The sequence below is a fragment of the Cupressus sempervirens genome, chromosome 3 (assembly GCF_028749045.1).
Source record: "Cupressus sempervirens isolate cs-2001-9-10 chromosome 3, ASM2874904v1, whole genome shotgun sequence".
In the NCBI taxonomy this organism is placed as follows: domain Eukaryota; kingdom Viridiplantae; phylum Streptophyta; class Pinopsida; order Cupressales; family Cupressaceae; genus Cupressus; species Cupressus sempervirens.
The window spans coordinates 852,491,995-852,506,841 of NC_143120.1; positions in this window are offsets into that span (position 1 = coordinate 852,491,995).

Consider the following 14,847-nt stretch of genomic DNA (forward strand, 5'->3'; position numbering starts at 1 on the left):
AACCAAGAATCATATTTAAGACTGTGCACTTGAACCAAGTCAGGAAGGAACTCAACTCTATGTCCATCTCCAAAGTGAGTGACTTGGTAGATTGATAGGAGATTTGAACTTAGGTTTGGAACATAGAGAACCTCTTGAAACTCTCCATTTTCCATCGCCACATTTCCTTTCCCTTCAACTTCCATTTTTCTATCATTCCCCATGAAGATGTGCAGTACCTTTGAGTGATTTAATGAAGAAAAATCCTCCTTTGAAGAACCCATGTGATATGAGGCACCTGAGTCAAATATCCATTCCTTTCAAGAGTTTGCATTTGCCATGAGTGCTTGCCCTTTTCCCTTTGAATCTGAAGATGACCCTTTATCCTTATAAGCATTAGGCAATGGAACATTATGTTTCTTCATGATGTTGGTCAATTCATCAATCTTCTTAAGATAACACTCATGCTCTTCATGACCTAATTTCTTGCAATGAGCACACTTCTTTCTTCTCCTTATTGTTGTCCCCTTTCTTGTTCGAATTCAAGGACTTTCCTTGTTGATTAGATTGTGGTATTGTCTTTTCTACATCCTCAGATTTGTCCTTCTTCCATTTCTTCTTACCCTTTCCTTTATTTGAAGATTGTCTAGCTGAATTTTGAGAACCCTCATTGGCCACCAATGCTTTGGACTGAGGTGATTTGAGAATCCCCATTGATTTCAACTTCTTTTCTTCATCATCCAACAATTTAGCATATTCATCAAAAGTGACTTTCTTGTAGGAAAACCCTAAGGTAGTCTTTGAGGTGTTAAAAGAAGATACAACTATGGAATATTCTGATGGTAGCTTGTTATGTATGAGATAGATCAGTTTGTCATCTTTGATAGAACGCCCATAATCAGTAAGCTTTGTCCCTAATTCATCCACCTTGATGATGAAGTCCTGTATGGAGTCATATGACTTAGGATCTAAGAAAACAAGCTTATCTTCAGTTTTGAACACATCCTCTTCAGACACTTTACCATAAAGGCTTTTGAGGGTATCCCAAGCTTCCTTGGATGTAGTACATTTCTTGATTTGATACATGATTTTATCATCTACCCCCAAACATATATCACCTAGGGCTTTCCTATCCATTGCTACCCAATCTGAAATATCACTTGCAAACACATTATCACTTGCTAGTTTAGGAAGAGTACCATCTACATATTGTGAAACTCCATTATGGATTAAGTGATACAACATTTTGATTGACCATGAAGCATAGTTATGAGGAGTTAATTTAGGAAACTTAAAGTTTCCCATAATGCATAAAATGAAAGAAAAGTGCAGAAAAGAGAGAACACAACACCAAGAACACCCTCCTTTTTCACTAAATCAAGAAACCCCCACCAAACTAGATGCTTTGGGCACTTTATAAGTAGTGTGATTACAATGGGCCATTTGCCAATTTTGGCCTTTGTGGACTTTTAATTTTTCTTGTTACAACCTCTTAATGGAGTACAAATTTGAAACTTTACAATGTGCTACAAATTTGAAGCATTATAAAGCAAAGAAATGCCTTATTGCTGAAAGTGACAAGTTTTTCCACACAACCCTTCAATCTGATACCAAATTTGGAAAGTGTACAAAAAAATAAACACTTTAAAAAAAAAATAGAACCTATTTTTGACTCCAGATGTGCCCATACCGAGCATTTGAAGTTGCAAAATGCAAGATTATTCAGGTACAGTTGCCAAAAAATGCAATTTTTAAACAATCCGTGCACCAAAACTAGAAACTAGCTACACCACTAAAAAATTTAGGAAATTTTACCCAATTTCAAAAAAAAATGCACCTAAATTGGAGTCTAGATGTGCAAGTTATGGCCTCTTGAAGTCGGACTGCAAAAACTAAAATCAATCTAGAGAGGGGTTGCATCAGCGAATGAAAGGGTTAAATTTGATGATCATATGGCCATCATAGTAGTTCAAATTTTTCCTATTTTGATGTCTAGATGGGCATCAATTTTAAGCACATAAACTTGATGACGTCAGTGAATTCAAGCTTGTGATGACATCATCTGATGATGTGGTAGTGTACGAACCGTACAGATTGTACAGAAAGTGATAGCGTATCAACTATGTGGCACATGGATTCAGTGATAGGTTATGCTTATTAGGTTCTGACATGTTTTCTTTCAATGTGGTGAGAGTGGCCACGTGGCATGAGTGGATTCACTTGCGTGGATTCTGCCTGCCTAATGAGGTGGCATGTGAGATTTTGCCATGTGTCCAGTCGAAGTAGAATGCATGGGGGAGCAGTGCATGCCGCATGTCAAAGCCATGCCTATTTAATTTTTGCACTGCTAGATTTTGTGCAATGTGCGGAGGGTTAAAAGTTGCCAAAAAATGTATTAGCGGTGCCAGGTTTATCAACTGCGCTCTCGAGAAACTGCAACGAAAGATCCCACATTTGTGGGTTTGGAAAATTCTATGCTTTTTATAAAGCACGACCCGCAGCAAAGAAAGGAAAGAGCACTCCTGTCGGTTGGAGTTTGATCACTACTTGGTGGTAAGCCGGTGCCAAAAATTGCTCCTTGAATAAGTGACGCTGGCTTATTGCCAAATTTGCAGGGGAATAAATGATGTACAACCCACAGATTCGCAAAGGTATCCATTTATTAATGACCCTACAATTAATCTAAATTTCCACCAACCAAAAATATAGAGCTGAGCCGGGGTGTCACTGCCCATTTCGGAAAAAAAATTTCTTTGTCTGTGCTAATATTCCAAAAATACTAAATTCAAAAATTACAGAAAAAGAAAAATAATAATCAGATCAAATAAACAATCATACTTGAATTGTAAATCGGGGCCTTTGGGTTCCAATTTGCAAAAAAAATTTGCCTCATGATCAACTTTCACCTAATGTAGGAAAATTTATAGTAGATCTTCACCGAATCGACACTCCAAATGCAACAGTAAGGTCAAATCTGGCTCTAGATGCTCCCAATTTATGTGGACCCTTCGGATTTGTGTCGAGGTGCTGAAGCATGAACGGTCTCAAATGGATACGTGATGAGAATCCTCCTTGGCTTTGATACCATGTAAGAATTTGGCTTAGGCCATAATTCACCCAAGAACTAAAGAACTCAACATAAGCCCACAGTAGACCAAAATAGACAGAGTATGATCAAAACAACAATATTCATTCAATAACTGGATGAGAGTACACTAGGAGTGCCTGAATATAAAGGCCTCATTAGATCTTCTAGAATGCATAGAAGTCAGCATCATGATATGTCATACAACTAGGCACATGTCCACCAGATATGGGTTATCTTTCATTAAGCACAAGATTAAGTGTGATGATGTGAGGATAAGCCTACAATGGTGTAGCACGCAAATAAGTGGTGTAGACAACATGTGCTAAATAAGGAGTGCGAATAACTGTGTTGTCAATATGACAACTCAGTGAATGATGCATACTCCTGTGTTGTAGACAACATGTGCATAATTAGAGTTGTGTAACTCAATGAGAGTACACAAACTCCTAACTAACTCACCTAAAATAATAATAAAATAATGCAAAATAATTAAATAATGCATTAACCTAAGTAAAACTTAAGTAAGTGTAATAAGTAAATACTTATTTACACCAACAAGTGCAACTTTAACTCCTTCAAAGTACTTCTATTTGTCATCAAATGGTACAAGTTATGACTAAATCAAAATGATTCAGATAGAACGGTTATTCAACATGATAATGGATTTACAATGATTAATACAAGGTTGTTTGAGCTAGTTGGAGATGAGTCCTATGTTCTTCTAAGACAATGTGAGAAAGTGTTTTACTCAAAGGTTCCACATAAATAGGGTTGGTCATTTGTTGTTAGACATGATCCAAGAGGAAGGTCGATAAAGTATAATGTTATGGAAGAAGAAGATATTGAAGATGATGAAGAAGCAGATGATGAAGATCAAGATGATGGTGATTGTGATGATGGTGATGATGATGGTGGTAGTCGTGGTGATGATGGTGATGGTGATGATGGTGACGATGGTGATGATGATGGTGATAATGGTGATGATATCAATAATGATGATGATGACGATGATGAGGATGAGGATGATGAAGAAGAAGATAATCAATGACATAATTGAAATGATCAATGAAATGATTGACATGATTTATTGCTTTCAATTGTAATAATTACATATTTATTATGTTCAATTCTAATGATTACAACATATGTTATTTATAATTACCATGAATGTTTATATTGCATCTGACTATCACCCTTTTTGCAAACAGGCAATTGACTACAGACATCGTCACCCCTTCTGTTGACAATCTTGCATTTCATATATAAGGTAAATTTGTTCATGTTTATGATGTTTCATATGTATATGAGCAATGTTAGTATGCTAATAGAAACCAAATTTAAATAAAGCTTCTACAAACTAAAAAAAATTCATAAACTTCAAGATAGACTAAGATGAGCTCTCAATTAAGAATATGAGCCATTAATGGGCTCTCTCAATGAGAAGCTCTCTTGTTGAGTAGCTTTGTCTAAATAGATAGGATGTATGCTCAAGCTTTATGCTTCAAAAAGGGCTTCAAATGGAGTTGGAATTTGGGTGTGAGTGTATGGTTTTGATGTAAAATGGCTTCTTAAAATGGCATTATGACCTTACTTCATGGATTGTTTTATTTTGCAAAGGGGAAGGATCCAATTTATAGGAAAGAGGCTTGAGGGATTGAGGGCTAAGATGCAAGGATGGGAAAAAGCTCATGGAGGGCTTAGATTGCATGAGAGGAGAGCACATGGATTGTGCTTCCTTATAGCCAATCAGAGAGTGACACATGTCACAGGGTGAGAGGATGGAGGAAAGGGGAAGGATGAGTCAACAAAGGAGGCTCAAGGGATAAAATCTTCATAAAGACCCTCATAATGGCTTGTAAGAGCAGTAAAAGGGCTTGGAAGAGTCATTTATGTCCTAGTGGGCTTCATAAAGTTTTATGGTTGGGATATTTTGAAGGAGATGAGAGGAATTTCAACTTGGGCTTGATTAGGAAGGTTTTAAGCTTGCTTAGGCTTGTGCAAATGATTAGAGGATGGATTAGGATGGTTTAGGATTAGCTTAGGGATAGGCAAGTGGATGGCATTTAATGAGGGTGGGTGAAAGAGGAGATATTTGTTAACTTTGGCTTGGGTTAGTAAGTCTTAACCCATGTTTAGAGAATGTGACAAGGTTAGGAGGGGATTAAGATTAGGTTTAAAGACATCTTCTAGAAGAGTCTAGACTTTGGATGAGGATAAAGACTTTCTAGAATAGTCTAGAATTTCCTAGGATGAGGATGAAGACTTTCTAGAAGAGTCTAGAACTTCTTAGGATGAGGATAAATTAGATTTTTAAGAAATAAATAAAATTTTATTTATTTCAAGGGTTTGGGTTGAGGAGATATTTATTAAAACTTTTTTAATAAACATGAGGATTAATATTTAATCTTAATTAAATATTTTGAGTTAGGATTAGGGGTAGGAAATGATGGGATTAGCCTTTAATCAAAATTACAGAAGGATTAGAAGATTTTGGAAGAGGTTAGTGGTCTTAAAGAATTTGGCCAAGTTTTGGGTAAAAAAAATTTTTTTTATTTATTTTGGATTTTTTGGTCAATTTATTAATTAAATAATTAATAAATAAGGAAATAATGTTTAAATAAGATTTAAACATTTTTGGGAGGGATTCCTTAATTAAATGTTTTTAATTAAGATAAAGAGATTTAATAGCACAAAAATAAATTAATTAATTAAATAAATAATTAATTAATAAATGATGATGTCATCAGGAATTTTTCAAAAAATAAAAATACTTTATTTTCTAAAGGTTTTTAGGTGTCTACATTTTGCCCCTCTTTGATGTGATGTCGCAAGTGGCATGGCATCAAAGATAAGAAAATAATATGCCCAAGGCTAGAGCAAAAGAGGAGAGAATGGACTACAAGATGCCCCCTCAAGAAGGCAGCGGGGAGAGAAAGCAAGGCTCGACGACTTCTTGAAAAGTACAAGAATTCGAGATGAGCAAGAAGGCTCAGATTGGCTTAAGAGAAAAGGTTTAGTTAGCTCAAACTCTCACTATGGGAGAATGATAAAGGGAGAATCAAAGGCACAAGAGGAAGCAAGCTTAAGATCTCAGGGATTGCAGAGGATGAAGGAGCAGAGTGCTATAAAAGGAATCCAGGATGGGGAGATGGATGAGGGGATTAAAAAGATGATGCAACAGGATTTCAAAGAGTTAGATTGGCAGAAGATGGGTTTCGGAGATCCCTAGGACTAGGATTGTGGATCTTGAAAGATGAGGCTTGGTGGATTGATTTGGATTGGTGGATCCCTAAGACTAGGATTGTGGATCCCTAAAGCTAAAGGTGAGGAGTGATTCAAAGAGATACTGATGCATAAGCTGGGGTAGGAGAGACAGATGCTAGATATGGATGGGGGATAATGGAGATGAAGGGAAACCATTGAAGCTTTTTTGAGCAGGGGGATACTTCAAAGAGAAGTACCACCATGTAGTTGAGCACTAGACTTGCTATAGGACTGTTGGTTAATTGCCAACGTTACCAAGAACATCAAGGCCGTGTCACCAACCATCTAGAGGACTGACAAACTGAATCAAAACAAACACGCAAGGATTGCCCCAGCGTCACACATGAATCTCGAAAGAATCAGAGTGGAACCGACACTGGGTAACCCACAAGTAGAAAAGAAAAACAAACAACAGACCTAATCAAGACCTTACGCTTAGATTGCCCCATTCGCAGTATACCATGATATGGAAGATTGTGGCAACTTTGAGGAGGGAACAAAAATATTGCTTGGAAAAGATACTTCAAGACCCAAAAGGGAAGATTCCAAATCAAAAGAAAGTGAAAATCAAAAAGAGAAACATTTGCCAATGAGATGGGTAGGACGAGGTACTAACGGGCCAAGATCAGACATGAGGAAAGCTATATCCTACAAGGATCTATCGGAGAGCACCTAAGCTGGTGGATTTGGATGAGTGATGCGTCTGGCAAGCTGAACTAAGAAGGATAACACTTTGGTGACAGGAAATCTAGCTAAAAGATGCATTGGAATAGCTAACCAAGATGTGTGATGGGTGCAAGATGTTGATCAAGGAGGAACTGACACAAAAGCTAGATAGATACAATGGTACTAAGCTAAAGAGGATGTACAAGCTAACGGACCAAGATATTTACAAGTTGAAGCTGACCAAGATAGTTACAAGCAGGCAAAAGCTCAAGATAATAGGATAGTGGGATGGTTCAATGTTTTGCAAGATGCAAAAGCTAAGGGTGGGGTGATAGTGAAAGATATGGATTTGGCAGGATGCATCCAATGATGATGAGAGATTTTGTGACCAAGGATAGCTAGAGGAGTAGGATGAGATGGCTGGATAGGATGGTAGATAGCTAGGATTATGATGGATATAAAGAGATGACATTGGGTTTGCATGAGGATAGCCTAGAGTTAGATACCAATGACAAGGGAGGATGGACAAGACAAGATCTCCAAGGAATATAGTGCCCCCAATCAGAAGATAACATGCAGAAGGAGGTCTTATGATGGATGTGATAGGATTGACGCTAGGATGGAAAAATTTGAAGGGGCTAGGGAGATGGATGATAGCTGGGATGGTTGGCTGAAGCTGTAGGAGATAAGTGGATGGTGTGAGATGGAAGATGGAGGGTGGAGGATAGGTGGATAGATTGGAAGATGGAGTTGGATGTCAAGAGATGACCAAAAGCATTAGGGTGATAGGCTAAGCTGGGGATGGCAGGATTACGCATGACGCTTGTTTGCCAAGTTTTCATCATGGTACTTGTCCAAGGTGCTTGAATTGCCAAGTTTTCACCAGTGGACGCTTTATTTTTCTTTACTTTTTTTTTGACTTTTTGACTTTGGACTTAGCTGGAATGATTTTGGCTTTCTTCAGCTATTTTTGGCTCATAGATGTTGGTAGGATGGATGAAAAAGGATTAGATTGAACAAGTGGAATGGTGGGTGGGAGTTTGACAGATAATGGATGCGAAGACATAAGGCTTGTGGGTAAAATGGAAAGATCATCATTGGCACACACCTTGAGAGGTGATAAAGTAGTGGGAAAGATGGTTTTGAGTGAGGTTGAGGAGAAAATGGAGGAAGAGAAAGATAAGGACTAAAAGTAGAGTTGGAAGATGGAGGATGGGAAATTTAGGATAAGAAGCATATGGACTAAAAGTGGATTGGGGGGATGAAGGATGCTTATATGGGGATTTGGATGAAGGATGGATGGATGAGGCTTTTTGAGTAGCATGAATGGATACCAATTGAGATTTTTCTTTGAGATGCATTTCTTTTATGAGCATATTGGGTATCCACATGATTTTTGACTTTTTTAGCTTGGGCTTTTGTAGCCTCTTGACTTTTTCTTTGATTGGGATTAAATGTTTCTTGTTTTGAACATGTATTTTAGAAGGGACATGTTGAGACTTGGATTTTTGTGGATTTTTGGATTTATGCTTTTGTATTTTGGCATCCAATATGCTTCTATTAGCCATGGGATGGGAACAAGAGCATGGAGGAGATGGAGGGATAATTGATGGAGTGATAGGGTTTAAAGGTTGGAAGGGATTCAAGGGTGAGTGCCTTTGATGATCTAGCTGGTGGATTTGAGGGGATGGAAGGATAGATTGGAACATAGGATATGGATGGATATAATTGCCCAAAATGGATGGAGGGAAGGAAGGATATGGGCCAAAAACAGATGGAAACAGGGAAGGTGTAGGTCCCAAAATAGATGGAGGGGATAAAGGATTCATATTAGGCGTGTAAGGACCCAAAATGGATGGAAAAGGTGTGGGATTTAGATAAGGGATATATGGACCCAAAATGGAGGGTTGGAGATAAGGAGTAGGATGAGGGCCCAAAATAGATGCAGAATAAGATGGATGGGAACTTTGGGGTGGAGATGGAAGGACTTGGGACCATGCAGGAATAGTGGGGATACCAACATCTAGAAATACATTTTCATTTCTTTTTTCAATATGATGTTCATTATTTGGAACACAAGATGTGAATCCATTACTAGCTGAAGGAGTTGGAGCTTCGGATATGATAATTAGTTCTTTTTCGATGGATCTATCATCATGGATTATGGGAGATGTATGATCATGAAGCAGACGAGATGGGAGGATAGGATCTTGAGTTGGGTGGGCTGAGGGAAAGGGATCTTGAGATGGAGTAAATAAGATGGTAGGATTTAGATATGGAGGGGATGGTAAAAGTGGATCATGTAGGGGAATAAGTGGGATGGCAGGATCTGTTGTTCTGTTGGAGGATATTTCAACATGCTTTTGGACAAGATCTTGACAGGAATGTATGGGAGTGGATGCATGAGGTTCATTATATGGGATTTGGATAATGCTTGGAGGAGGAGATGTGGATGGGATTCAGAGCGATTCGATGGGTGGTGGGAATTTGATGCTTGCGGGAAGTGGAAGGATTTTAAGAAATTTGATGGATGGTATGGGGATGATAGCTATGGGAGATGGGGGTGATATTATAGATGGGGAAGCTTCATCACTGACTACTTCACATGGTTGGATTAGATGACATGGCTTATCGACTGTTGGAGGCAGCTTCTCTTGTATTTCCTCTAGGAGATTCCTTGGAGACTTGTGTGTCGAAGGTGGAGGTGGTGGATTGATAGGAATAGCTGGTGTGATGAGGGTGGAAGATTGGAAGCTTGGTTGATTGGGTGATGGAGGAGAAGCTGGGATATCAGATGGCATGACTAGATAGTTTGGAATAACTCTTGGATTTTGGGGGATGGTTGGTGGAATGTTTCTAAGGCTTTCAATATACCCATCATAGTCAACAAGATTTTCATCATCATTGGAATAGGAGGTGGCGGGAGCAAGGACAATACGATCGAACACATCATGATAGGTTTGGGATTTCATGTTTTGATGATGAGTCAGATGGGGATGGGGTCTTGCATATGGATGAACGCGGAAGCTCATGGTTGGATTTGGATTAAGCGCAGATTTTGGATTGGTTGATGAAGGATTTCCTAGGGAGAGTCAAAGCTGTATGACAGACCTAAGGAGGATTGGTTGGAGATTTTTGGCTTTCCTGTGGATGGAAGACTTCAAGGGCATGCTGTCAAAAAGTGAGTTTTGCTTTCCTATGCGCTGGATTGGTGGAGATTGTGTCAACTTAAGGATAGACTAATGATCCTATGGGCATGACACGAGATTGACCACTTGTGGATCCCAACCTTTAGCTCAAGGTGATGCGGGATAACAAGTGACAAAGCTAGATTACCCTAGACAAAGCTCTGTCAAAGGGATAACCTTGGTGAGGCTGGTGGATTGGTCGGATTGATTGGATAGCAAATTCTAGGAGAATGACAACAACTCTCTAAAGGCTTGAGTTTGATTTTGGATTGGGTTGCTAGCTGGCTGGGGGGGGATGATTTGGAGAGACTTTGGATTTGGGATTGTTCTAAAGCAAGGAACTAGATAGATTTAGTTGTAGCGAGGGAGCTTGGATGATTTTCTGATGAGGCAGTGACTACGCTAAGTATGCCTTGAGCTGGGAGATTTCTACTTTTTTTGGATTTTGACCAAAGTTGGCAAACATTCATTCAAAAGCTATGAACAAACAAGCAGACAAAATTTTGGAGCAAGCACATCAAACACACCAACATCCTAGGAAGCTTTCTACAAGGATGAAATTTGTTATAGATATGGAGTCATCAATATACACAAGGTACATGAGGCCCAAATCTGTAGATGAAACCAAAAAGATGTCACACAGCCGAGAGGAGCGGTAACCCACTTCTCCTCTTTCACTTCTCAAGGGTATAAAGTTCCTTGAGGCTTAGCCCGAGTGACAAAATCTTGATTCCAAGAGAGTTGTCTTTGGATTCACCTCTTGATTTTTATACTCCGCCAGAACGCTGGAGTTGAGGTTGTCCCAAGGGGTGATGAAATCCCCAAGCAGGCCTCCTAAAAAGTGTAAAACAAGACCACATACATGATCTTGGTTTTAAAAGACATGCATTCATTCCAATTGATGATTTAGATTTTGTAAGCTATGATTGAAGACACTTGTGATTATGGCATACAATGTTCATTCCAATTTGACAGCGTCGTTAGCATAATGGAAGTCGAGAGATTGTCAACATAAGAAATGTGAGCGTCATTGAAAATGTGTCAAAACCATGTGATGTTCATTGATTGTTAGGCATTCAAGATTGAGTGTGAGTTTTTTTTAAGCCCAAAACAAAGATATGTGAAACTCAATTTGTCAAGCACACACCTGGAGGCCCTCCACATCAAGAGTTGTTCAATTTTTATGCCCAAATGAAGTGTTAGTGAGACTAATGCACATTCAAGGAATTTTCTAACTTAGAAAAACCACTAAAAACCCAAGTGAGTGGAGTTTTATTTGCTTGGAGCACTTAACAACCTCTTAGGTGGACCCATCCCCATAGATGGCACTGATATTGCAACCAATGGTTAAATTGATGGGTGATTAAAGAGGGTGAGTCCAACTACAAACTCACTTAAAGTGTCTTTATTTGATCTTTATAATTTAGGAAGTTTCTAGAATGTAGATTCTTTTTATGCCCGAAAAGATGATTATTTGATCTATGGCATTCAAGATTGGATTTGTTGTTTTAATCATGCACTCATAAAAAAAAAAAACTTAATTTTAATCCATGGCACTCAAGGGTGATTTTAGCAACATGCATTCAAAGACAAGTGATTAAACATTCAAGTTTTTTCCTTTGAGCATTCAAGATTGAGATTTTGTGTGTTGTTTTAAGAACTTTGAAGTGCTTTGTTTTAACCTTACATCATTCAAGATTATTTTGGACTCAAAAGTGAAAATGACTCTTTGGACTTTGGTTTTCATTCAAGATTTTGTGTTCTAGTTTGCATATTTTAAGCCCAAAAATGATATTCCTAGATTGCTTTGATGCATGAAAAACCTAAGAAACATTCAAGATTTTGCAACAAGACATTTGTTTGGAACAAATAACAAAGCTTTTAGGACAATTTTTGGCAACCATTTAGGACTCTTAGTTTTCATGAGATTTTTAAAAGAACTTTAAAATATTTGCAAATGAGGTTCATTTTATCCTTGATTGATGCTTTGAGTTTGATTTAGATTTTAGTGTGCACTTAGCATTGATTTTGAACCTTTTGAAATGGAAACTTGAAGTTCTTTTTAAATTTCCAAAAATGAATTGTTCCTAACTTTGCATGAATGCATCTGAAACATTGATGTTGCAAGGATGCAAATGATTGGATTGGTTTAGTTTCACTTGTTAAAAGATTTTTTTTTTTTTTGTAAATTTTTAATTTTTCAATGGATTTAAGTATGATTTGGGAGTTCATTTTAAGCACTAAAAAGAAGTGTGTATGATTTTGCTTCCTTAAAAAAAATGGCCAAGATCTCCCACAAGAAGAAGAAGAAGAAGAAGTAGATGTAATAAGAAGAATATAGACAAGAAGAGGAAGAAGAATTCCAAGTGCTTTGTCCACCTATAAGCTTGAAAAATCTGCAAATACTATGAGATAGACTATGAGTTCCTTTGTCTTCTTCATGCTCATGTGGACCTACAAAACCAATTTATACAATCCTCTCAATCACAAAAACAAGCAAAATTAGCCAAAATTAGCAAATGACATACAAAACTTGACTAAAAAAGCTAATGAAGATGACCCATGCGGGGTCCCACCGAGTGTGCCAAAATGTATATGAGCAATGTTAGTATGCTAATAGAAACAAAATTTAAATAAAGCTTCTACAAACTAAAAAAAATTCATAAACTTCAAGATAGACTAAGATGAGCTCTCAATTAAGAATATGAGCCATTAATGGGCTCTCTCAATGAGAAGCTCTCTTGTTGAGTAGCTTTGTCTAAATAGATAGGATGTATGCTCAAGCTTTATGCTTCAAAAAGGGCTTCAAATGGAGTTGGAATTTGGGTGTGAGTGCATGGTTTTGATGTAAAATGGCTTCTTAAAATGGCATTATGACTTTACTTCATGGATTGTGTTATTTTGCAAAGGGGAAGGATCCAATTTATAGGAAAGAGGCTTGAGGGATTGAGGGCTAAGATGCAAGGATGGGAAAAAGCTCATGGAGGGCTCAGATTGCATGAGAGGAGAGCACATGGATTGTGCTTCCTTATAGCCAATAAGAGAGTGACACATGTCATAGGGTGAGAGGATGGAGGAAAGGGGAAGGATGAGTCAACAAAGGAGGCTCAAGGGATAAAATCTTCATAAAGACCCTCATAATGGCTTGTAAGGGCAGTAAAAGGGCTTGGAAGAGTCATTTATGTCCTAGTGGGCTTCATAAAGTTTTATGGTTGGGATATTTTGAAGGAGATGAGAGAAATTTCAACTTGGGCTTGATTAGGAAGGTTTTAAGCTTGCTTAGGCTTGTGCAAATGATTAGAGGATGGATTAGGATGGTTTAGGATTAGCTTAGGGATAGGCAAGTGGATGGCATTTAATGAGGGTGGGTGAAGGAGGAGATATTTGTTAACTTTGGCTTGGGTTAGTAAGTCTTAACCCGTGTTTAAGGTTAGGAGGGGATTAGGATTAGGTTTAAGGACATCTTCTAGAAGAGTCTAGACTTTGGATGAGGATAAAGACTTTCTAGAATAGTCTAGAATTTCCTAGGATGAGGATGAAGACTTTCTAGAAGAGTCTAGAACTTCTTAGGATGAGGATAAATTAGATTTTTAGGAAATAAATAAAGTTTTATTTATTTCAAGGGTTTGGGTTGAGGAGATATTTATTAAAAAAAAAATTATAAACATGAGGATTAATATTTAATCTTAATTAAATATTTTGAGTTGGGATTAGGGGTAGGAAATGATGGGATTAGCGTTTAAAAAAAATTAAAGGAGGATTAGAAGATTTTGGAAGAGGTTAGTGGTCTTAAGAAATTTGGCCAAGTTTTGGGCAAAAAATAAATTTTTAATTTATTTTGGGTTTTTTGGTCAATTTATTAATTAAATAATTAATAAATAAGGAAATAATGTTTAAATAAGATTTAAAAAATTTTGGGAGGTATTCCTTAATTAAATATTTTTAATTAAGATAAAGGGATTTAATGGCATAAAAATAAATTAATTAATTAATAAATGATGATGTCATCAGGAATTTTTCAGAAAATAAAAATACTTTATTTTCTAAAGGTTTTTAGGTGTCCACAGCATATTGTTCATGTTGTCTTTTAAGTTATTTGTAGCATATGTGTATCATCTAATTTTTATCTAACATAAGATAAATGATTAACATATGCAAGACATTTGATTACATATTTATTGTGTTCAATTCTAATGATTACAACATATGTTATTTATTATTATCATGAATGTTTATATTGTGTTTGATTATCACCCTTTTTGCAAACAGGCAACTGATTATAGACATTGTCACCCCTTCTATTGATGATCTTGCATTCCATATATAAGGTAAAAAATTTCATGTTTACGATGTTGCATATTGTTCATGTTGTCTTCTAAGTTATTTGTAGCATACGTGTATCATGTAATTTTTAGCTAACTTAAGATAAATGATTAACATATGTAGAAAATTTGATTACATATTTATTGTATTCAATTCTAATGATTACAACATATGTTATTTTTAATTACCAATGGTTATATTGTATCTGATTATCACCCTTTTTGCAAACAAGCAATTAACTACAGCCATCGTCACCCCTTCTATTGACGATCTTGCATTCCATATATAAGGTAAATTTGTTCATGTTTACGATGTTGCATATTGTTCATGTTTTCTTCT